We start from the raw sequence: 25,799 nt of genomic DNA on the forward strand, positions 1-25,799 counted from the left end.
TGCCTATGTATGTATGTGGGTATATGTATGCGTGTGTATGGGTGTGTATATGTAAGTATGCGTGTGTGTTTGTATATGTGTATGTGTTTGTGTGTGTATATGTATGTGTTTGTGTGTATATGTATGTGTATATATATTTATGTGTGCATGTGTATATATGTATGCCTCTCTGTGTATATGCTCTATGTATGTGTGTATGTGTGTGTATGTATGTTTGTATGTGTGTATGCATGTATGTATATGTGTCCGTTTATGTATGTTGTGTATGTGTGTGCATGTGTGTATATGTATGTATTGTGTTATGTGTGTATATATGTGTACGTGGGTTTTCATGTATGTATATGTATTTATGTGTATGTGTGTGCATGTGTGTATATGTGTATTATGTGTTTGTATATTTGTTTGTGTATGTTTGTGTATATATGTGTTTGTGTATACATATATATATGGTAGCCCAGAGGGCACAGCTATACTTTAATTTTTTAAAAGGCCTTGTATTGCTCCTTCTTCTCAGTTGATTTGACTAGTTGAGTGAGCACACAGACTTGTAGTCAGTTTATTGGAGGGATAAGACAAAACAAATGAAATGATGATCCTGAATTTTAGACCTAAGAAACCTGTCCACTTTTTTTTTTAACATCTTTCTTGGAGTATAATTGCTTTCCAATGATGTGTTAGTTTCTACTTTATAACAAAGTGAATCATCTATACATATACATATATCCCCATATCTCCTCCCTCTTGCATCTCCTTCCCTCCCACCCTCCCTATCCCACCCTCTAGGTGGTCACAAACCACCGAGCTGATCTCCCTGTGCTATGCGGCTGCTTCCCACTAGCTATCTATTTTACGTTTGGTAGTGTATATATGTCCATGCCACTCTCTCACTTCATCCCAGCTTACCCTTCCCATTCCCCGTATCCTCAAGTCCATTCTCTACATCTGTGTCTTTAGTCCTGTCCTGTCCCTATGTTCCTCAGAACCTTTTTTTTTTTTTTTTAGATTCCATATATATGTGTTAGCATACAGTATTTATTTTTCTCTTTCTGACTTACTTCACTGTATGACAGACTCTAGGTCCATCCACCTCACTATAAATAACACAATTTTGTTCTTTTTATGGCTGAGTAATATTCCATTGTATATATGTGCCACATCTTCTTTATCCATTCATCTGTTGATGGACACTTAGGTTGCTTCCATGTCCTGGCTATTGTAAATAGTGCTGCAATGAACATTGTAGTACATGTCTCTTTTTGAATTATGGTTCTCTCAGGGAACATGCCCAGTAGTGGGATTGCTGGGTCCTATGGTAGCTCTAGTTTTAGTTTTTTAAGGAACCTCCATACTGTTCTCCATAATAGCTGTATCAATTTACATTCCCACCAACAGTGCAAGAGGGTTCCCTTTTCTCCACACCCTCTCCAGCATTTATTGTTTGTAGATTTTTCGATGATGGCCATTCTGACTGGTATGAGGTGATACCTCATTGTAGTTTTGATTTGCATTTCTCTAATGATTAATGATGTTGAGCATCCTTTCATGTATTTGTTGGCAATCTGTATATCTTCTTTGGAGAAATGTCTGTTTAGGTCTTCTGCCCATTTTTGAATTGGGTTTTTTGTATTTTTTATATTGAGCTGCTTATAAATTTTGGAGGTTAATCCTTTCTCAGTTGCTTCATTTGCAAATATTTTCTCCCATTCTGAGGGTTGTCTTTTCCTCTTGTTTATGGTTTCCTTTGCTGTGCAGAAGCTTTTAAGTTTCATTAGTTCCCATTTGTTTATTTTTGTTTTTATTTCCATTTCTCTAGGAGGTGGGTCAAAAAGGATCTTGCTGTGATTTATGTCATAGAGTGTTCTGCCTATGTTTTCCTCTAAGAGTTTTATAGTGTCTGGCCTTACTTTTAGGTCTTTAATCCATTTTGAGTTTATTTTTGTGTATGGTGTTAGGGAGTGCTCTAATTTCGTTCTTTTACATGTAGCTGTCCAGTTTTCCCAGCAACTCTTATTGAAGAGGCTGTCTTTCCTCCATTGTACATTCTTGCCTCCTTTATCAAAAATAAGGTGACCATATGTGAGTGGGTTTATCTCTGGGCTTCCTATCATGTTCTATTGATCTATATTTCTGTTTTTGTGCCAGTACCATACTGTCTTGATTACTGTAGCTTTGTAGTATTGTCTGAAGTCTGGGAGCCTGATTCCTCCAGCTCGGTTTTTCTTTCTCAAGATTGCTTTGGTTATTCGGGGTCTTTTGTGTTTCCATACAAATTGTGAAATTTTTCGTTCTAGTTCTGTGAAAAATGCCATTGGTAGTTTGATAGGGATTGCATTGAATCTGTAGATTGCTTTGGGTAGTAGAGTCACTTTCACAATGTTGATTCTTCCAGTCCAACAACATGGTATATCTCTCCATCTGTTTTTATCATCTTTAATTTCTTTCATCAGTGTCTTATAGTTTTCTGCATACAGGTCTTTTGTCTCCTTAGGTAGGTTTATTCCTAGGTATTTTATTCTTTCTGTTGCAGGGGTAAATGGGAGTGTTTCCTTAATTTCTCTTTCAGATTTTTCATCATTAGTGTGTAGGAATGCAAGAGATTTCTGTGCATTAATCTTGTATCCTGCTACTTTACTAAATTCATTGACTAGCTCTAGTAGTTTTCTGGTAGCATCTTTAGGATTCTCTATGTATAGTATCATGTGATCTGCAAACAGTGACACCTTTACTTCTTCTTTTCCGATTTGGGTTCCTTTTATTTCTTTTTCTTCTCTGATTGCTGTGGCTGAAACTTCCCAAACTATGTTGTATAACAGTGGTGAGAGTGGATAACCTTGTCTTATTACTGATCTTAGAGGAAATGGTTTCAGTTTTTCATCATTGAGAATGATGTTGGCTGTGGGTTTGTCATATGTGCCTTTATTATGTTGAGGTAAGTTCCCTCTATGCCTACTTTCTGGAGGGTTTTTATCAGAAATTGGTGTTGAATTTTGCCAAAAGCTTTTTCTGCATCTATTGAGATGATCATTTGTTAATATGGTGTATTTGTTAATATGGTGTATCACATTGATTGATTTGCATATATTTAAGAATCCTTGCATCCCTGGGATAAATCCCACTTGCTCATGGTGTATGGTCCTTTCAATATGCTGTTGGATTCTGTTTGCTAGTATTTTGTTGAAGATTTTTGCATCTATGTTTATCAGTGATACTGGTCTGTAGTTTTCTTTCTTTGGGACATCTTTGTCTGGTTTTGGTATCAGGGTGATGGTAGCCTCATAGAATGAGTTTGGGAGTTTTCCTCCCTCTGCTATATTTTGGAAGAGTTTGAGAAGGATGGGTGTTAGCTCTTCTCTAAATATTTGATAGAATTCGCCTGTGAAGCCATCTGGTCCTGCTGCCCACTTTTTATAGAAAAGAGATGGAGGCCCAGCAGTTGAAGACCCAGCTGGGTAGCAGGGCCAGAAATTGACCCTCTTTGCCAACATATATGGCACATGACTGTCATCACTCACATGGTTTTCCCCAAAGAAGGGTGGATAACGTTATCAGTTTAAGGAAAAATGGTGCAACAGAAAAAGGGGAAGTCCTTTAACATTAAAAACCACATTTCTAAGGGAACTTTCTTATTCGTTTCACTATGACCTCTTTCCTTCCTCTTCTTGTTTACTGCATAAAAATAGCATGGCTGCTGGTATAAAAATCCTGCATTAATGTATGTATTGTGTTACGTGTGTATATATGCATCTAGATTTCATTTTCCGTATCTTTCCCACAAATCACAAATCACAATCCGTTTGCTTGCACAAATTACTCCGAAAACTTCAATTTTCTCCCTTGTTTATTCCTCCCCATCTTCTAAAGTTGCATTACTCGTTGTTAATAAAAAAGGTTAAACCATTCAATTAACTGTTTTATTATCAATTGCTATTTCTTGCGAACAAGCCTTCAGTTATTGTGTTATTTAAAAGGCATTTGGTAGTGTGCTTCTGAAAAACAGCTCTACAAAATAGTTTATTAGTGTATTAATTATATGACTCTTGAACCCTCCAAACAAATGTAATGATCACATAAAATATGCCAGCCAAATGCAGAAGACTGTGTGTGTGATATTTCCTGATTCTATGTGCCAATAATATAAATAAGTTTGTTTTGGTAGGCAGGCATCTAAACTAGCAGATTCACTTCCAAATAGCCTTAATATTTATTATAATGCCAAAGTAATGTCAACATTATTTACAGATTATGAAAAATAATTTAAGGCTTGAGCAAACTTGCTGTTGGACTATAACAAGTTTCCTAATCACAGAAATATTTATTGTGATGCCATCGGCACACAAAGTACTGTTTCCAATAATGAGCAAAGACAATTATGTTTTAACTGTTGTAAGTCTTGTCAAAATATATTTTGGGAGGACTGGAATCTTCCGAGGTACCGAGTCACGCTATTGATTATATTGTGTAGTTGGTAGAATCTCACCTTTTGTATCCAAAATTTTATGGTAAATTGTTAGCTTTTTGGAAGAGCAAATAAATCATTATACTAAATATAGGCTGTCAGGTTAGTTCAGTACTTAGCACAACCTTAAAAATTAGGTGTCTTATCTGTGCTTTTTGTAGAACTGCTACTTTATTTTGCAACACATTAAAATAAAGACTTTTTGATTGGCTCGGGAGGAAACAAAGGAAGGGAAGCCAAGAGATAAGAGGCATTAAAACAGTTTTTTTAAAATCACACAATGCTGTAGAGTAAAAATGAGCTCTGTTGGAATATTTTGGTCTTTGGGGTCTTTTATGTCATGGTGCAAGTGTAGAGGAAGTGTTCCTTAAAAAACGTCCAGGATAGCCTGTAAAAGAAAACAGTTTATTTCCAGGGCAGTTTGAATGACATGTCTGCCCAACAACCAACCTGCCAATGTCAGCGACATGTTAGAAAATTTTGTTTCTGGTACGGTAGGGCTGACGCACCGAGGTCCACAGAGCTAGCATCTCTCCTTCCTTCCTTTGAGTTGACGATAATTATTTGCATGTTTGTTTGTTTTGTTTTCTCAACCCTCCAGAGTCATATTCCTTAGCATATAGTTTTCATTTGGTTCAATTCTTCTTTAAGACAGTCCAACCTGTTCCATTTTAAAGATGTCTTAATTAGTCTAATCTTGATTGGGCTCTCTCCAAAGCTCCTGTTGGCAGAGTCAGATTTCAATTAACATTCCACTTCCATACTGCAAATGCCCTTGCTCAGAATTTTTTTGAAAGTGCTATTTTGGATGCCACCTCTCTTCAGCTTTATTCTGCCTCAGAAATCATACGGCTCCTAAGTGTTTCAAGGCACCAGACACAGAGAAGAGTTCTGGCGATGACTCTTTTTTCATTTTCAAGAAACATAATTCTGTTGACCAGCATCTTGTGCCCATATTTGGAAGCTTCAAGAGGACGAGGGATGCACATCCTTCTGGTCCTTCCAAATCAGGCATCAGACCCTCTCCTTGATGGGTGGCAGAGAGTTTAAACCAAGGATGTGGTGATACAATTCTGGCTTAGATTTATTAAGCAGCTAGTGAACAGGTGTGAAACGCTTTCAAACATGTTAGTACATTCAGGCCCTACATTAGTCCTGCAAGGTAAGCGTACCTGTGCCCATTTTATAGATGAAAGTACTTGGAATTCAGAGGGCTTAACTAACTCCCCCAAGACTTCAGAGCCAATCAGGGGCATTTGAGATGAGATGGTCTTCCATTTGACCACACTGATGTGACCAAGTGGACAAGCCTAAATTCAAAAAATTCAAAGAGAGGATAGAAGTACAGTATTGCCATGTTTATTCACCAACAACTGAAAGATGAGATATTGAACTTAAGCAGATGTTTTGGATAACTCTGCTTATTCAAGGTAATGCTAAAGCTCACTTCCATATAGCCACTCTCTCTCTCTCTATTCTTGGGTCAGATGGCCTGAGTTTGAACCCAAGGTCCATGACCTTGGACAAATGCACCTAACTTGTCTAGACCTCGGTTAATTCATCAGCAATATGGAAACTGTAATAAAACTTAGTTCATAGGGCTGTTCTGAGGATTCTCTGAGACAATCCTTGTAGAGCTCTGCACACAGGCCTGACACTTGGGAACACCATGGTCCCTTGAACAAATGTTGACTGTAGACAACTGTTTTTCAACATCAGCACTAGAGACAATCTGGGCTGGATAATTCTTTGCTTGAAGGGCTTTCCTATGCATTGGAGGACGTTTGGTCACATCCCCGGTCTTTACCCACTAGATGCCGACAGCACTTCCTCCAGCTGTGCCAATCCAAAATGTCTCCAGTTGTTACCAGATGTCCCCTGGAAGACAAAGTGAACAGTGCTGTGGTGTCATCCTCAGAGCTGCCCCGTCCAGTATGGTAGCCACAAGCTACCTATGGCGACTGAGCACCTGAAATGTGGCTAGTGTGCACACTTTGAAATAACAGTCTGGATATACTGGGTTAAATAAAATGTATTATTAAAATAATTTCACCTGTTTCTTTTAACTCATTTTTTTACTGCAGCCACGAGAAATCTAAAAATTACACATGTGGTTTGCAGTAGGCTTCTGGTGGACAGCACTGTGCCAAAGGATTTGATCCCACTTCTAGAAAGATCACTCCAGACGGCGCTCTCAAACCTGCATCCTCGTTTCTGCTTGGCCATCAGACATCTCCAGTTGTCTGGCAGCTCAGTGTCAGTGTGGGCAGACTCACCACAAAACCCAACATCTTTTCTCCATCCTATCTCAGTAGATGGAACCACCATCCTCTTCCACAGTAACTAAAGCTCACACACCTGATGTCGTTCTCAACCCCTTCCTCCTACTCATCCCCTCACCCTTGACCAAAACCCAGCGTTCCATTACCCAGTCTGTTTCAGTGTTCTAAATGTGAAAAAGAAATCACCAAAGCAGTGTTTATAGAGAAAAACTGTAAACAACCTAAATGCCAATAGCAGGGGACCCACGAGTAAATTACAGTCCACCTCCCCATTGCAATACCATGCAGCTATTAGAATCACAGGAGAGAATATTTAATAGAGTCACAGATGAGAATATTTCTCAGAGAATGTATTTATGCTTCGCACAGAGAAGGAAATAGATTAGGACATAGGACAAAAAGCATGATCTTATTTTTGCAACAAAATTATATCTATTGATACATGGATGTATGCATGAAAAAGAGTAGATAAATTAACAGAAGATTATCGATGGCTGGTGAGAACACAGATGAATTGTAGTTCAATCTTATAGTTTTGTTTTGCTCACAAGTTTTCTATGATGAACATGTATTACTTCTATAATAAGAAAAAAAGAAGATCCGTAAGAAGAAACGAAGAGGTGAATGTTGCTGTCTTTATTGTTATAAGGCATGATCCTATTCAACTTGTGGGGTGGTTGTGAAACCACTTTGTAAATACAGGGTCTGATCACGGTCACCCAGATGTTGGCATCTGATGGTCCATAGCCATGCTGTCGCCCACTGGACTTCTGGTAACACCTGGAGACGTTTCGGTTGTCACAAAATGGAGACGATGCTACCAGCATCTAGTGGGTACAGGCCAGGGATGTGGCTAAACATCCTGTAATTCACAGACAGCGCCCCCCCACACCCAGCAAAGAAGAATCCAGCCTCAAATGTCAACAGTGGAGCTCACTTTTGATCAATATCGCCATCAAGAGACAGTGTCTACAGCTAACATTTATTCAAGGGGCCATGTTTAGGTGACCAAAGAAGTAGTCACCCATGAGTTACAAGTCCAGATCACACCCTCTAAGTGTCCCGGGCTGCATCAGCCTGATACCAAACTTTCCAATTAAAACAGAAATTTGATTAGTTATCCAATTACTAAGGCGCATGAAGTAAGATAATTTGCTGGAAGTGGCACGGTAACCCACAGGTGCGACAGTGAAGGGGAAGTAAACAGAAGTTACCTTCTCACGCTAAGAGCCGACGTCTGGGTCTGCTGCAAGGCTGGGAGGGCAGAGCCATCTGCTGAAAGGGGTCCTGATGGACCTGTTTTGTCGAGAGTCTACAGTTTTGAACACGGTTTGTCTGGCGCCCTTCACAAGCACTACATTAACTTGAGTTCATTTGAAATTCATCATTTCCAAAGAGATACAAGACACTGGAGGTTTCTTTTCCAGGATTTTAAATGTCAGGCATCCAAAATGTGCTGTGGAGACACAGCATCTGGAAGACGATGTTTTTTGAAATTTATCTACAAACAGGAGCAGCTCCCCAAGCTAGGCTTTTTCAGAAAAAAAAAAAAGCATCCCTCAGAACACACAGGGCCAGAACCTTGATGGGCTTCCCTCTTCGAAAAATAGAAGAGTTCTAGTTTAAAGTTCAAGCTTAAAAGGAAGCCTTTGCTTGAGGACTGACCTCTCAAAACTACAAGAGCAGCCAATGTATAGCAGGAGTCCTCACTAAAAGAGGAATTTTCCTCCCAAGCTCAAGAAGAAATTACATGCCAGGCTCCAGCCACACCGGCCTCCATACTATTCCTCCAACACGCCAGGTACACTTCTAACTCAGGGCAGATGCATTGGCTTTTCCTTCTAGAATGTCCCTCCCCTGGATTACCACTTGGCTGTCCCTCCCATAGCCCTTTATAGCTTTGCTCCCTTCTCAATAAGGCCTGCCCTGACCCCACTCCTTAATACCAGTCTGTCCCTCCCAGATCCCCCATTACCCTGCTCTGATATTTTGTAACGTATATTCAATTCCATATTTGTTATGTTTGTCATTTATTGTCTTTTCCTCCTTGAAGAAGGTAAGTTCTAGGAAGGCAGGGCTTACTGTATTCACTGGGATCCCAAATGTCTACAGTAGTGCCCAGGAATTTACTGGACATCTTTGTGCTCAGTGTGAAACAGCACAGCTGAAACTGATTTTGCTTCCTTAAAAGGGGTTGTTGATGAATCAAACCTTGAGTTATTTTACAGAGACAGCACTGCACATGGACAAGACAGGAACCCGTCTCCAGGATGACCCCGGAACCAAGAATCTTCAGTCTACGGAACGCGAAGAATAGAAGTGACGCCACAGGAACCCTCCAGGAAGTGAGACGTACTTCAATAAGGCAACTCTGGCTTCCAGCAGCTGATTATCATATATGGATGGATTCTGAGACTAGCCAATCAGTTTATTCCCCTGACCCCTTAAATTTCGCTCAGAACCCAGGATCGAGGATTCAGATTTGAGCCCTGCCTCCTGTCTCTTTGCCAGCTGACCTCACAATAAAGCACTTTCTTTTCTCAAAAGATGCTTCTGTGGGCATCAGGCAGTGAGCCCTTTCTTGGTAGGAGACGTGAAACTCACAGCTGGAGGAAGAAGACAGCATAAGCACCTGCTGCCCTGTTTAAGGAAACTACAAGCCAAATGAATGAAGGAATGTGTCCAGTGTGCTTAGACCAGCTCGAGACGGTTTCTGTTGCTTGCAACCAAAAGGCCTCTAACCGGTAAGACCCAACTGTCTGTGCTGGTTCTCATGGAATGCTGCGAGAATTTGGCGAGGGGCGAACATGAATGCCGGCCAAGCCTTCGTGGATGAACCACGGATTCTCAGGCCACGCAGCCGCTTGCAGAAGCACCAGTCTCTTGTTGAATGCTTGAATTCCCTTCCCCACTTCACCACTGAATACTGATCAGCTCACATGATCTGCTCTTATGAACCTACGCCAGGACTCCTCTGCCCCTGGAGCCGTCAGATATCCGGATTGGAAATGCAGATATTCCAGGTGAAGATTGGTCATCACCACCCTGGAGCTACATGATGTGCCCCAGCAATGCAGCCCTGCTGGCAGCCCCATGCCCCACTCACCAGCCCTGAGAAGATCTGCCCAGGACCAGCAGAAGGAGTCCTTAAACAGAGCAGACAGGTGATACCATTTCCTTTGAGGAAAATAGCAGAGGCACAGGAATGAGCTCAGAGCCAGGGTTGATATTAGGCACCAGGGTTCTACCCACAAGGCTAGCACAGCAGCAGCAGGACAACAGACATCAGGAGAACTGAGACCACAGACCTGAAGCCAGAGCTGCTCTGGAGCAGCTGTGAGGTCTCAGGCAAGTGCTTTCAGCTTTCTGAGCCTCAGTCCCCTCCCTCGTGACATGGGAATAATAATTGCAGTGACCTCATCGATTTTGTAGGGTTTAAATGAGATAATACATGCAGAGCAAGGAGCTCAGAGCAAGCACTGCCTCTGATCAGCTACTACTATTATTACCACGGTGGGGGATCCACAGTAGGAAGCCCCAGAGATAAAAGTGAAGTTTTAGGAAAAATCATCAGACAAGTATAAACGAAGAATCGAGGAAAAGATGCCAGATGGGAAGCTTTTGGAGCAATTGAGATGCAAGTTAATGAGGATGGCCATGGACGGGAAAAGGGATGCCAAAAGGACAGTGGGTGACAAATTAGATGTTGAAGATGAGGGAAAGGGCAGAACTGAAGAAACAGCAAATTTAAGAATCCTTCCCTCCCTCCTGTTCCAAAAGCATATTAGCCTATTATGTCATTGTCACTATAGTGTGGCTCCTTTAAAAGGTGAGCTTGGTAAAAGAAGGAAGCTACGTTGTCAGTGGTCAGATTCCTCAATGTACCAAATGGTACCTAGCAACTAGCAGATGCTCAATAAATGTTGTTGAGTAGATTTATGAATGATTTGTGTGTGTTTATGGATATAGATATAAATATATACATGTATATAGATATTCATATATATATATGTATGTATATGTATATAATGCCTGTATACATACACACAGACCCATATATTAATATACATATTTAACAGTTGTATATAGATATAAAAATATATTTAACTTTCAAAAGGATTTGAAGCTGTTTGCAAGAAAAAATATACACATGGACTAGGACAAAAATTAAGAGAGTATAAAGTTTCTGCCTTTAGGAAAAAGTAATGTGCCAGGAAGCTCCTTTCATCAGTGACAACATGTAATTGTGAGCTCCCTGCTGGCCAGGGTGATAAAGGAAACCCGCTGTATCACTAATCCCTGTAGCCCCACCAATAAGCCTACAAATTAATCTGGAAGAACAAACGTGACCTTGAAAATGTCTCAGAATGCATTTAACTCAGCTCTTCACAACACAGTGAGCTATGTCATCCACAACAGTTTCCAAAAAAAAAAAATGTTCTGTAATTGGATTTTTTTATATCAAAATCTTCTTTAAAACTCAAGGGTATAACATGAAATGAAATGAAAGCTCAGCATAGGCACTTTTTTCCCCCAATCATGGTATTTTGAAAAATCATGAACTGGACACATTTCTTGTTTCTACCACTGATTGTGACTTGGAGGTCCTGGTCAAAGGCCATCCTCCCACCGACTGCCAGCTGGTAACACGCATTCATAGGAAACTACTTCTGGAGAACGTCTCCCACCCTCCATTCTCCATTTGCCTGGAGTCAACTTTTAACTACTAGAGCTCACAGCACATCACATGGGAAAAATAGGCAATTTAGCAGGTACCGGTGTGTCCACATGTGCAGGATGAGATACGTCAGGAGTTGAGTAAAACAAACATTTGATAAGATCTGCCACTGACCTTCCATTGCTTTGTGGAATTCTTTTGTTGCCTCAGTCAGTCAACAAACCACTGATCTCTGGTGAGGTGGCACTGCCAGCCGGGTGCTGAGTGCTCAGAAGGACCTCCATTCCCTCAGCTTGCTGACAGTCTAGACCAGGACGGGCAGAGCCTACGGGTACAGGAGTTACAACAGCGAGACAGGCAAAGCCCTGTGGGTTCTATTAGGAGGAGCAAGATGACCTCCCACAAGCCACCCATCTTCCTGCGGCTGCTGTCAATGAACATCAGGGTGGTTCCTACCTGCAGGCTCACCCACTGACAGCGGCAATGTCTCCCTGGAGGATGGAACACCACGGTGTGTGGCATAATTAAAAGAAACGACAAAAAAGACTTGCCCCCCACCCTTGAAAATCAGAAACTCAGACAGCGTAAATAATGACAAGGAGTGTCTTTCAGGCACCAGTGACAAGTAGGGACGTTATGCTCCTGACAAAGGAAGAGCACAATGGCAAGCTCTTGCATGAATAGGGACCACGTCTGTCTTCCTTGCACGGCACGCCATAGGCTGCCAAGTACCTGTGGGTGCTTAATAAATGCCTTTGACGGATGATGAATGCCGTCATTATTACATCTGCCATTATATCTTTTAGTGAATGCACCTTCTTTATCAATCTTTATAACCACGATCTCAACGGTATTAATTCAGCCGTCTCCCACACCAAGTGCTTTTCTAAATTCCAGTCCTCAAACCTTGTCAAAAAACAATGCATTTGATTTTTGCCATGTCACATGCCAGTTTCAAAGAAAATTTAACTTATAGGCTACCTTCTCACATGGTTACAGCATAATGTGACTCCTAGAGAACAGAAAAGGCTTCCTTTCCAGTTTCTGGTCTATAGTAATACTTTAATTTTTCACATGATACTGAAGACTCCTTTCAAAATGCTCTTTGAGATTAGCAATATGTGATTTTTGAAAACAAAAAGCCATTGTTTCTTGAAGTACTTGCTTAGAAAGTAAATGCTCGAAGATTGCTTGTGAGCGACAACCATCTCTGATTTATTTTTTTTAACAGTCGCAACTTAAATCAGGGTGGGCACAAAACCAAAAAACACCCTGTCTTTTCATAAACCTTATTCCACTGGTCATTTTGAACTCGAGTTACCTCCTTGGGCTTCAACGTCCAGCTGAGGACCCTTCTCTGCCCAAATAATCTCTTCCTCTTCTGACACTACAAGATCTGTTATTTCCAGCACTCTTTTGACAAAATACATGAAAACTCTTCACTCCCTGTATCTGTTCCTCCCTCCTCACTGCATCCTCATCCGTCCCTCCCTCCCTTGTTTCCACAAACAAGGAGGCTACTGACTGTGTAAACAGATATCAGGCTCAAAGTTCACTGCTATGAATGGGAATCTGACAATCCTGTTGGCAGAGGGAAAACTGACCATCAGCGACAAAGTAGCATCCCACACGAGGAAGGCCATCGAAGCAGGCGGAGCAGGGTGCCGAGGAACTCAGAGCCGGGAGTCACGAGTCTGTGGGAAAACTCGGGGAGAAGAGGCATTTGGAGGCAGATGGAGGATGCCATGACTATTTCACAGGCAGAGGTGGGGGGAGTGCAGGGGGGGAACACATCCTAGGCAAAGAGAAAAGCCTTGTTAAAGGTGTGGAGACAAAACAGTGCCCTCGGGAAGAGCAAGCAGCCCAGCTGGCTCCAGTGAGAGATGGGCCAACATGGAATTTGGTCAGGGGATGAAGGGGTTACATCCCAGGCTAAGCGACTGGATGATACATGCTCCAAACTCATACACTGTGTGGCTCGTAGCAGGTGATCACTGTTCGAGACACTGGGGGGTCATCAAATGTGTTTAAGCCACACCACGGCCCAACTGGGGCAGATCCAGGCATTATGGGGCCAGAAGCTTAAAGTAGTTTAGGGGGGCTCCTTAAGAAAATGAACTTAAAATCATATGACCCTGTGAACACATGAAAGGAGTCCATGCAAGTGAGTGGCTCTCTGGCTTAAATTTCTTCAGCTTCCTTGGCCTTTGGGCATGCTTAATTCTGCCCAGCAATAAGAAAAGTTAGGCGAGAGTGAGGATGGATTAGAAAGGGGACCAGATCGCTGCCTAGAAGCATATAGTTATTTCTCTTTTGTGCCATCATCCGATGGGCAGATTGCTTGTTTATCACCCCGACTCTATGGTTAACTATATGGAAGTGTTGATACCCCGTTTTTAATCCACTGCAGAACCGAGCACAATGCCTTGCACGGAGTAAGTGCTACAGTAACGCTGAGGAATTGGTTAATGATGACAGTGGACATTTGGTATCTCCATGAACAAACTCTGCCTCTCTCATTTTTTTCTGAAAAGAGTAACTGAACACATATTTTGAGCCAAGTACTGGGAATACAGCACCCACTACGTATCCAGAAAATGGGAATAAATACAAAGGTGCCTCTCACATCCCCTGAGAAGCTCACAGCCCATAAGAAAGAAAGTCAATGCCTTAATAATACTGAATATTTACTGAGTGCCTGCCGCAAGGTAACGTGGTTTGAATAACATAGCTCATTTAATCCTATCAATCCGAGAGTCAGGCAATATTATTGCTCCCGTGACACACATGAGGTCACATGGCAAGAGAGTGTGGGGAGAGTCAAAACGTGAACCCAGGAAGTCTGCTTTGAGAGTCCACAATTATAACCACGCACACCTGACAACCAGAATTTAACAGAAACATAAAAGCATGGTAGCAGCAGAGGGCAATACATGCTTGGACAGAGAAAGGTACACGGGGAGTACAGGAGGACGTGGCCAACCCTTGGAAGTCAGAGATGGCTGCAAAGAGGAAGGCTTGAGTTGAATCAAAGAATCAACAGTATATATAAAATAGATAAACAACAAGGACCTACTGTAGAGCTCAGGGAACTACACTTAACATTTTGTAATAACCTATAAGGGAAAAGAATCTGAAAAGGAAATATATATATAATATTTATATATTATATATACATTTTTATATATATTTATAACTGATCCCTTTGCCATATACCTGAAACTAACACAGCATTGTAAATCAACTATACTTCAATTAAAAAATTATTAAAAAATCAATAAAAATATATATACATAAAAAAGAATCAACAGGAGTTCACCAAGCAGACGAAGAGAAGGGAAAAGCATTGCCAAGAGAAGGAACAGCAGGTGCAAAAGGAGAGTTCTGAACACCCATGACCTGTAGTTTCAAGCTATGGCAAAGCGACCTACATAGGCCCTCACTTGTACCCATGAAGGAGAACACACACGGCACAGCACAGGACCTTTTCGGAGCAAATCCTCAAGGCTGTAATTCATAGCTCCAACGGGTAACCGTGGCAATGAGGAAATGAACAGGGTAGATGATTATTTTGAGTGTAATTCTTCAGCAGCCCAAATGAGGCTAACAAAAGAGAAATTAAATACAATGCTGGGTCATGGCACGTTGACACACGTGTCAACTTAGAATTTCAAATAAAATTAGAAGCTCCTTCTAATAATTATATAGGATGGCAAATAAGGTCCAGGGCAAGCACATGTGGTCAGAAGTGACTAATCGTATTTTGCAAAAATGCATCCGGGGCTGACCCTTCTCAGGATAACATTGCAGGGAAGTCAGACAGGAGGAAAGGTTACCAGCAGTTAATGTTAAATAGTAATCCATCCGCTACATGCCCCCACCCACTCCTCCATATTCATAGGAAACTACAGTCCATCCATAGTCATTACTGTCTGCAGAGTTTTAAAGTAGCCAAGGCAAGCTTGGAAGATTTCAGTTCTACTAAGAGTGCTTCCAGGGATGAATGCCTAGGCTTCCCCCACCAACTTCAAAATTAAATTCATAAAGGGAAATGGCAAGTGTGTGGGCCTGGGACAAGGTGGGACAAGTCTGATTTTCCTTAAAACAGCAAGATGTGCCTCCCTGGATTGGGTACTGACTGGGTGCTAGGCACTGTGCCCGAGAGGTTCCAAGTGAGGGCTCTGGGCTTGGATGGCCTGGGTAGTAACCCAGCTCTACTGCTTCCTCAGGGGGCACACTACACCCCTGCTCTCTGCCCCATCAATAGTGAAGAACAAATCGTACTCCATAGTAAATCTGTTTCTTTTACATTAACCTTTGTATTCTATTGCTTTCCTTCCAGTTAAGAATGTTGCCTGTAGCCTGAAATATACAGGATAGCCCATTCTCAAGGCTCTGACCTTTAAGGGTACAACACTTTTCCATTCATAGAGAGATAAAAAGTTGCAGAACCGAGAATGGCATTTGTCTTGGAGGTTTACAGGAACATCCTGACCTGACCTACTTGGAAGCTGCAAGAACAAAGGATTCTGACACCAAGAAGTTTGCAACAACAAACCACGCCCCTCCGTCACCTGGCCTTTGAACACGTTTTGCTGAAACCCTGCAGCGAGCTTGGGGTGTTTTGGGCACAAGCCACCCATTTCCTTGCCTGGCCCTGCAGTAAACCTTTCTCTGCTCCAAACTCTGACATTTTGGCTGGTTTGGCTGAACTTGTGCTTGGTAACAGTTCTCCTGTGTCCACTGGCCATAACAACAGTACCTACCTAAAGTGAGGTCAGCCACATGGCCATGGCTTTGGCCCCAGCCTTCGCAGGGCAGCAGAATGATGCTCCGTAAGCTTTCCCTGTGATTCTTGTCTCTGGGGCTCCCAAGGCATGACACAGGTGCCATCAGCCCTTCTTTTGAAACCAGAAGAGGATCAGTAACCTGCTTATGGGGGCTTAGGTGGCCAACAGCGGCAGGTGAGCCTGCCACTCCCACTGCTCCACGCCTCCCAGCTTTAGTCTTGGAAGCTTGGGGAATGGAGGTATGGGGAAGGGTTCAAGGGTTCGGTAAATCTTCAACCCGTTCAAGGGTTTGGGAAATCTTCCTCTGAGGCCTCGGACTTCCTTCTAGAAGGAGCTTCTGCAAAGAACGTAACAGTTAAAACTCTTCCAAGAACAGAGTTAGCTGCAAACATCCCCTCTGCCAGGCACCAGTGGGTTTCAGCTTTTCCTTTTTCACTGATTTAGGCTAATCAGTGAGATCCCTTCATCTTCCCACGTTTACTGTGCACCCACCTTCCTAACAGCTGTCCCCATCCACATCACCGAAAATTAGGTGATTTTGAGATTTTCAAAGGGCTTACAAATACGTAATCACTTCCCATCCTCACAACGACCCCATAGCCAATTTCACAGAAAAAGAAACTGAGACAAGAAAATTTAAGGAATTTGCCTAAAAAGTCACACTGCAGTGGGAGAATATCAACCCAGGATTCTTGACCAGGGAGAAGGTGAGTTTCTACCTGCTGCATGGGGGGCCCGGGGGATTAGTGGGGGCAATGGCCCAGGTTGAGCTAGGGTAGAGTCCGTTAAAGCTCTTTCCACCATATTTTATGTAAGGATCCCAAGGGCCCACTGTCTGCTTGGCTGTGATGTCTGGTCTTGTGGGCAAGTAGGAGGTACTCCCCGAAAGTGGGAAAGGCTAATTCCGAAATCAAAGGAAACTGCCAGGGACTCTAGGACTCAGTACGGAGAGGAGGGCTTTGTGCTGACACGGGGCTGCAGGTATAGAAACATACGTATATTAAAGACAACAAAAACAAAGCCATGGCTAAGCATGGTGGAGCGGTGTGCTGGGGACCCAGGACACTGACTTTTCTTTCCAAGTGGTGTTTAACAGGGTGAGGTAGGTCCGGGGCAAGAACTCTCCCCTAACCCCACCCGCCCTCCCCAGATTTAGACAAACGAGAGAGACCTGAGTTCGCTTTACCCTGAAATGAAACCCACCCTAGCGCAGACTGGGAGAGGAGACACCGATTGCCCCGAGATCCGCAGAGGCGGCGGCTCTGGCAGATCTTGAGCCGGAGACCCAGCTTCCTGCAGCCTCCCGAGATGCCCGGCGCATCTCGGCGGCACCCAGACCCCTCGGCGCTTCGGCCGCGCCCGCAACCGCCCACGCTCGCCTGCTCCCGGCCGGGTGCCTGAGATTCGGGGGAGACTAGAGCCGTACAAGGCGGAAAGGTAGATTCGAAAAGGAAACGTGAGAAGAGTGAAAATGTCTAGCAAATTCAGTTAAACACACGAGAGACTGAAAACACCGCGCCCAGAGGCCAAAAATGGAATTCCCACTTGGACCCCGCTGCGCCCCCAGCGGGCCTGCTGTTCCTGGAGCCACCTGCGGGTGTTCTGGTGGCAGGGATCCCAGGGCAGACCTGCGCCCGCGCCCACCCTACTCCCCCGCAACTCCGGGTCTGGAGACAAGGATTGTCGTGGCGGGGAGAACCGATCTTGTCAAGTTAGGCTGCTCTTTAGAAAGAGAAGAAAAAAAAAATAAGTTGTAGTTGGAAAGTTATCCAGTCGGGCGGATTTCGGAACGGGCCCCTCCTCCCCGCCCCAAGACCCCAAGCAGCCGGTCCGAGCGCACGGCGTGGTGGGCAGGCTCTCGGCGGCTGCCCCGCGCTGGCCTTTGCTGTCACCCCAAGCGCAGGGCGCCCTGGCGCAGGTTCGAGTTTGCAAACCGGCCGGGGGTGAGGGGGCTTCTCCGGGGGTCACTGCTTTCATTGCTCCCCCGGCAGAGCCTCGACAAAGAGCCCCGAAACCTGGAGAGCCTGAGCGGGGTGCCGGGCTACCGCGTTTTTACGCTCCGGGGAGAGCGCGCCACCCCTACGCAGGCCAGGCGATCCGGACCCCGCAGGACTGATCCAGGCGGCCTGGCCTCCCTTGGCTTTTTTTTTTTTTTTTTTTAAATCATTGTTGTTATGTCCTTCGCAGCCACGAAGTGAAATGAAAAGACCGAGCCGGGCTCTGGTCACGTCACCAACCTTTCCACCTCCTCCCCAGGAGACCAGGAAACCGCTGCCTGCTCCAGACCCTCCGCTTTTGCCCAGTCTTCCTTTTCCCCCTCGATTTCAGGATTGCAAGGGCAGAGACCTTCCTCAGGGTCACCAACAGATGGCTAGAGGCACTGGCTCCTAAAGCAGATCGCCACCCGTCCAGTTCCGGTGTCACCGTACCCTCCCTTTCGCGCAGGGCGGTGGTGCGTCCTCCCATGACTCGCGTGCGCACTGCCCCGTGCCGCATCGCTTCCTGCGAGTTCCCCAGCCCCGCAGACCCGGGCAGACCAGTGGCTTCCAGCTGTCCCTGAGCATTTTGTCTAGGACGGATGCGGGACAGCTTATGAAGAGACATAAAAACGACACTTTGATTTACAAATAGATTCATCAAACCGTAAGATCTTGAATTTTTTTTTTTGAGGGCCTTGGTTTTTTGGGTTTTTTTAATGAGAGAATGCCAAACAGATAACTCAAATAATAAAATGATCTTCTTACACAAATAGTACAATGGAATAAAAGTGTACAGCTGACAAAGTAATTAAAAGAGTTATAATAAGTAAATAGTTGTGTATTTCAGGCAGATGACTGCAGTTTGAGGCACAATATACAATGTGGTGAGCAGTGCCTTTTCATCTTGACAGTGATGGTATGTCCCCATTTGGTGAGACAATCAAAAGTCTATATTGAGAACTTTGGTGAATAGGAAACCTGGAAAAATTGGCCCTCCTGATCTCCCAGTTCCCCTTCACCTGCCCTGGGAAAAATGTGAGGTCAGAATTCAACCTCTTTATTTACAAAATGGGTAAATTGGGGTCCAGAGAGATATATGGTCTTGCCCAAGGCTGGTGAAGTAGTGACTAAGCCAGGCTTGACCTAGCTCTCCATGCTAATGGGCACAGCACCTAAAACACAATACCCTATCTGTGAGATTCCTGGTCCACTTCTACAGATGAGAAAACTGAGGCTGGGAGAGACTAAGTGACCACATCAAGCACTCCTGCTAGGAGTGGCAGAACCGTGACACTACAGGTAATGCTACCCTCTTCTGCCCCATGTATAGGTCTGAGGGACGCCACACCCCAGTCGTTCCCATCATTAGACTTGGGCTGCTCTTCCATTTTGCTGTGACTCTGTCCAGATTGCTGAACCCCACCTCCATTCCTATGGAATCTAAAAGTGGATTTTCTGAAACTTTCAGGAAATGCTGTGGGATTTTGTCTTATTGCTACCTCATCTCTGTAAATGAAAAACAGCTCCAGAGTAAGGGATCCTGTGAGAAGCATCTTGGCCCGATAGGGGTTAAGCCCACAGGTGTGCTGGCCTGGCAGCAAAAAGCAAAGCTACGATTCTGAAGCCTCAGTTTTATTGTTTAAGAGGTTCAAGTTCACAGCTTCCTGCATGGAAGTCTCTTCATTTTCTTGGAGCCGAGCTTAAGTAAATGCCTCTAAAAACTTGGCCTGCCACTATCCTTAGCTGTTAATTAAGCTTTGAAAATTTTACATTACGTTTACAGTGCGCTGTGTGAATTGCAAAATAAATTAGAAGCCGCTGCAAAGAAATTGAAATTTTCAATAAATGGAACAAAAACCAGGGGAGAGTCTCTTCTTAGATAATATACACACACTGATATTTCTTTCTAAGGGGGTAAAATGGACTTTTGAAAAAGTAAACCTTTACTTCTAAAAGGTAAAACATAATACCTAAGGGTTCATAGTTGTCCCCTTGCATGGCAGTCTGAGTTGAATAATTCTGTGAAGACAAGGTAGTGAAGAAGAAATAAGGAGAGAGTACGTAGAAGTGTGAGAAAGGTCATATAGGAAACTAAAAACACAGACAGCATAAATCACTCATACAGTTAAAAGCAACAACAGAAAACGAAATTATAATATGGCTTAACTTGAGTTTGAAAGCAGATTCTAGGTAAATTTTATAATTGCTTTTGATTTTTTAAGCAACCTGTACTAAATTCGGGAGACCAAAAATAGATTTAAAAGAAGGACATAAACAAAACCTCGCACAAGGAGAAACAGATGATGTTTTGCAAACCTCTAGCCTAGAAGGTACCCTTAAAATATATTCTTTAGAACATTACTACTCAGTTTTAAAAATGAAATATGTATGCTTTTTTCCTCCTGTAGATTTCACGTTTGGGAAAAAACGAGGATTTGGAAGGGCTGGAAAATTGACCGTAAAAATGATCATTGTAAAACAGAGCAGATATGTAAGCTTTTATGAACAGAAGAAGGAAACCTTCGGTTTAAATCAGGTAAATTCATTACAAAAAAATCCTGCCAATTATTCACAGCAATTCAATTCTTGAAATTTTTAGAGAATGAAGAGTAATCTTCAATCTACTTCCTTGAAATATTTGATAATTTGTTTTAAAATTAAGGCTTCACCTCTCAAAACAGATGCAAAAATGATATAAATTTTAATCATCCTGGCAGTCCAGTTAGACTGTTTCACCATGTTCTATTACAAAAGCTCTGAGTGAAGAAAAAATAGAGAAAAGAAAGAGGAAAGAAATTAAAGGGGGAGTGTCTTCTAAAATACCAGTTTAGATCTGCATTACTACAGTAAATTTCCAGAATATCTTCATATAAATTGTTGTTAACAATATAAATTACCTAATTCCGCCTCCTCAAAAGAAAAAATCCTATTGTATTTCCTAATTTTAAAAAAATCTGGCATTTTGAAACTTTTCTAAGAATTTTAAGCAAGAAGATATATATGATGAAGAATCTGACATGTAACTGTACAGTAACTGGTCATTTTGAAGCCCATTCCTGTGTCTACCCCACACCAAAAACTTTAAGATAATGGAAATGGAGGAGATAAGATGTCTGGCCATATGCTGGGCTTTGTGAATAGAAAGTAAAGTAATTATAATGCTTGCTTGTTTGCTTCCTTCCTTCCTTTTTTTCTTTCTTTTTTTTTTTTTTTTAAAAATCCCATTTATTTGAGAGATGGCATGGGATAAGCGGCAAAGAGCAGCATTTAAAGCCAAAAGCCTTACATTGGCTCTCAGGTCCCAGCTGGGTGACCTTTGTCTAGTTGCTGAATCTCACTGAAGACTTGGTGTCCTCATATAGCCATGGATATGGATTTGAAAAGAATAAAGACAAAGATAGAGGTATATAGATATAAGTATAGATTCAGGTATAGATATTGGAAAAAGACAGAAGTATAGAAATATGGACATAGAGATACAGAAAAGAGAAATATAGCTATGGAAATGATGTAGATGTGGAAATAGATGCCAATTTATTAGAGATAATATGGTGCTGATAATAATGATAGTTTTCTTGCCTACTTTGAAGGCTCAATGGTGAACAGAAGAATGTACGCTATTGTCTTTTTGTAAATTGGAAGTGTGAGAAGTATAACATCACCTCCATTTGAACGGTGCCTAGTGCTTTTTCAATGAATGTAGCAATTTGAATACGATGTGAGTAAGAGGGTTTGTGGGGGGGGGGCGGGGAAGTATCATACTTGGGGTTTGTCCCTGCATTTATTCTTCTATGTATGTTCACTCCACAGCCACTTCTTTGAGTGCTTTGTAGGTAGAGAGTTTGCTTTACTTGACCTGCTTTTAAGCATAATTTCTAATGATCAGGTCAGCCACTAGCATCCATTAAGTACCTTTCCTTTTCTTTTTATTGGAGTATAATTGCTTTACAATGTTGTGTTAGTTTCTGCTGTACAACAAAGGGAATCAGCTATATGTATACATATATCCCCTCCCTCTTGGACCTCCCCCGCCCATCCCACCCCTCTAGGTCATCACAGAGCACCGAGTTGAGTTCCCAGTGCTATACAGCATGTTCCCACTAGCTATCTGTTTTACACATGGTAGCGTATTTATGTCAGACCTAATCTCCCAATTCATCCCACGTCCCCTTCCCACCTTGCGTCCACACATCTGTTCTCTACGTCTGCGTCTCTGTTCGTGCCCTGCAAATAGGTTCATCTGTACTATTTTTCTAGATTCCACATATATGCATTAATAGACAATATTTGTTTTTCTCTTTCTGACTTACTTCACTCTGTATGACAGACTCCAGATGTCCATCCACATCTCTACAAGAGACCCAGTTTCATTTCTTTTATGGCTGAGTAATATTCCATTGTATATACGTACCACATCTTCTTTATCCATTCATCCGTCGATGGACATTTTCCTTAGCCAGACGCTACAGACTACACACGGCCTCACGCCCATTAATCGCTCACCGTCTCGGTGCTACAATAGATGGCCTTTGATCCGTTTGGGTGATGAGGAAACTGAGGCACAGACAGCAGGCATGGAGTCCCCCATCTGGTCAGGGGACTCTGGACACAAGCTCAATCCTCAGCAGCCTGTGACCTCCATGACTTTTAAGGAAATAAATACAAAGCAAAAAGATTGGGTGCCTTGTTTTGTCTGCAGGCAGGCATTTCTCCAGACAGGGATAAAGACATTGCCAGCAATCCCAAGACTTTGATATTTCCCTGACAAAGGTAATGATGGAGGGCCTTCAGGTCAGGGATGTTCCAGCAACTGCATTATTCCAGGTATGCACACCCATGAGCACAGTCAGGGGGGAAACAGCTGTGTGCAGCAGACTCATTTACAGTGCCAGACAGGGTGGCTACATCACCTGCCCTGCTTTTTCTCTAACAGAAGAAGAAATTGAGACCCAGAGACATTGAGTTGCCAGGGTCACAGAGCAGGCAAGTGTAGGAGACAGGATGTGCACTGCGAATTATGGCCTCAGGGCTGAGGTCAATGCTAGCACATTTTTCTGAGCACAGGTGAAAGTTGGAAGGGTGGAGGAAAGTTCGATTTTGCTTAGATTAGAATCATGAGTGGCCTAGCAGGGAGAAATCCTGCCCCCCAAAGCTTCTTGGCCTCTGATTTCACAGGTGCCCTCACTGGGGAACGGAAATATCACGTGTGCTCTGATTTCCTTGCTAGTGAGTTAAAGGATGCTCACATCTCCGTCCTGGGCCATCCAGAAGCACCCACAGAAATCTGCCTGCTCTGCTAACAATGCAGCCCCACTGGGTCTGTTTGTCACATGGGCTTTGCAGCTCCCAGTTCTTTGTGTCCCCAGGTAGCTGTATATTTTCTGAAGTTCTGTGTTCGCAGTACCTTCCTGCAGCACAAATTATTACAGACCAACTCCAAGCAGTGGCTCTCTGTCCAGGTTTTGCCTCACACAGAAATATGTGTGACCCTGTGACTTGGGCCTTTTGGCCTTTGACGATGCACAGCCTTGAATTTTTAGAGAGAGTAAGAAATATTCCTAATTCTTCATTAGCAGGGAGAGACTGAGTGAAAAATCCTCTCCTTTTTTTTTTTTTTTTTTGACCTCACCGCAGGGCCTGTGGAACTTCCCCAACCAGGGATCGAACCTGCGCCCCCTGCAGTGAAAGCACTGTCTTAACCACTGGACCACCAGGGAAGTCCTTGACACCTTTTTATTATCATTATTAGTTTGCCATGACTTTATTTCCACCTCCAAAACTATTTGGACTCACCCACCAACACTCTGAATGTCAGCACTTGCTCCAATAAAATAAGTAGAACAAGCTTTGGACTAGAAGTTAAGGAACATAGATCTGGCCCAACCTGTGAGTCACTTGAGTAGGACACTTACCCTCATTTTCCTCAACTGTGAGGTGGGACTGAAACACTTGCCCTGCCTCGATTCACAGCAGGGTGCATGATGGTGAAGATGAAGATGTTTGCTAGCATCTACTGGCTGATTATTTTGCGCTAACTCAATCTTTGCACATTTACACATCATTCCCACCATTACCCTGTGAGTAGGACTTTTGTGATTCCCCACCTCACAGAAGAGGAAACAGAGGCCCAGAGAGATTCCTCACCCAAGTCACAGAGCTAGTAAAGGGCAGAGCCAAAGACTTGATTCTTTGTGGGTTGGATTTGAAAACACATGCAAAAATGCTTTGACAAGTTGAAGAGAATGCATCCAAATGTTAGAGTTATAAAACACGTTAAGCATTTTTGTTGCTGTATTAATTTATGACACTTCAGTGGGATCTGAAGAGTTAATCCTAGTTTTGTCTCAATTTACTATCCTGGGCCTTGCGAACTAGAAATCTTTGAGACCCCTTCACCTCTGAAACTCTAAGCTTTTTATGTAATAAAAGGCTGCTTTGGGTCCCAACCCCAGGCAGTAGAGCAGGATGAGGGTTTGGGGGAAACAGAAATTCTCCTTCAGACCCCAAGTGAACCAGTTAAGGAACTGATGCTCCTAACCCAGCTTGCAAAAATGCCATTCTCACTCCCAACTCCTGAAGCAGCTCACTCCCAACTCCTGAAGCAGCACAGATCCTTGGGCTGTGACCTTGGGCAGCGAGGCATCACCTCTCACCCCTTTGACCCAGGCCCCCCATCTCTACTGTGGATCTAAAATTACCCATCGTGCTAGCCTCCCTGGATTGGATGAAGGACCCAGTGAATAGCGGATGGGAAAGGACTCCCCAAACCAGAGAGCACAAGCTTTCTTTCAGGAGCTAGTTTTGTAGTCCTGATTATATTTCTACTGTGTTTCTGAAAAAAAAAAAAAAAACCCGAAAACAAAAACAAAAGACCCAGCATTATCAGTCATCTGCACAGGGAAGGAAAAGAAACAAAACAACAATCCGAATAGTCTATCGCTTTCAGGTTTTAGGGTAATAGTGGCTTTTACCTTCTTATTCTGATGCATTACCTTTGCAAAAGCATAAATCTGTCATTTTGGCACTAACTTCTATCATATGCATGTTAATAAGGATAATAATCACAACATCAGTGGTGTGGGATTTTATAACTGAGTTATTTTCCTTAAGTGCCTGGGCAGAGTTGACTAGAAAGGAGCACAAATACTGTAAAAAATGTTTCCTCGGAGATGCATTTCACAACTTTACAAGCATTGTTTTTAGGTAGAAAGGGAGTTTGCTTAACAGAACTTATCTTTTCTAAACTCAGAATTGTCCCTGCTAATAAAAGGGTCCTGTATCCCCCTTCCCTGGTAGCCTTTACGAAGCCAAGAATGAGCTGCTTGGGTTTCTTCTCCAAAAGTCATCAGCCACCCGCTGAGTACAAGTCACATTTTAGGAAATACGCCTATTTCTTTTGTATTTAAAATATGGATAAGGTGCCTGCGATGTGCCCAGCACCAGGCTAAGATTTAGGGGTGCAGAGCTTCTGCATCTGATGTGTTATGGGATGAAATAATCCCCAGAGTATTTCTCTATTGAGATTTGTTTTATAATATGTGCAAAAGTCTTTTTCTCGGGGCAATAAAGTAATGTTTCGTTAATGATAGAGATAAATTAACGTGTGTTGATCCC

The sequence above is a fragment of the Lagenorhynchus albirostris genome, chromosome 1 (genome assembly GCF_949774975.1).
Source record: "Lagenorhynchus albirostris chromosome 1, mLagAlb1.1, whole genome shotgun sequence".
Taxonomy (NCBI): Eukaryota; Metazoa; Chordata; class Mammalia; order Artiodactyla; family Delphinidae; genus Lagenorhynchus; species Lagenorhynchus albirostris.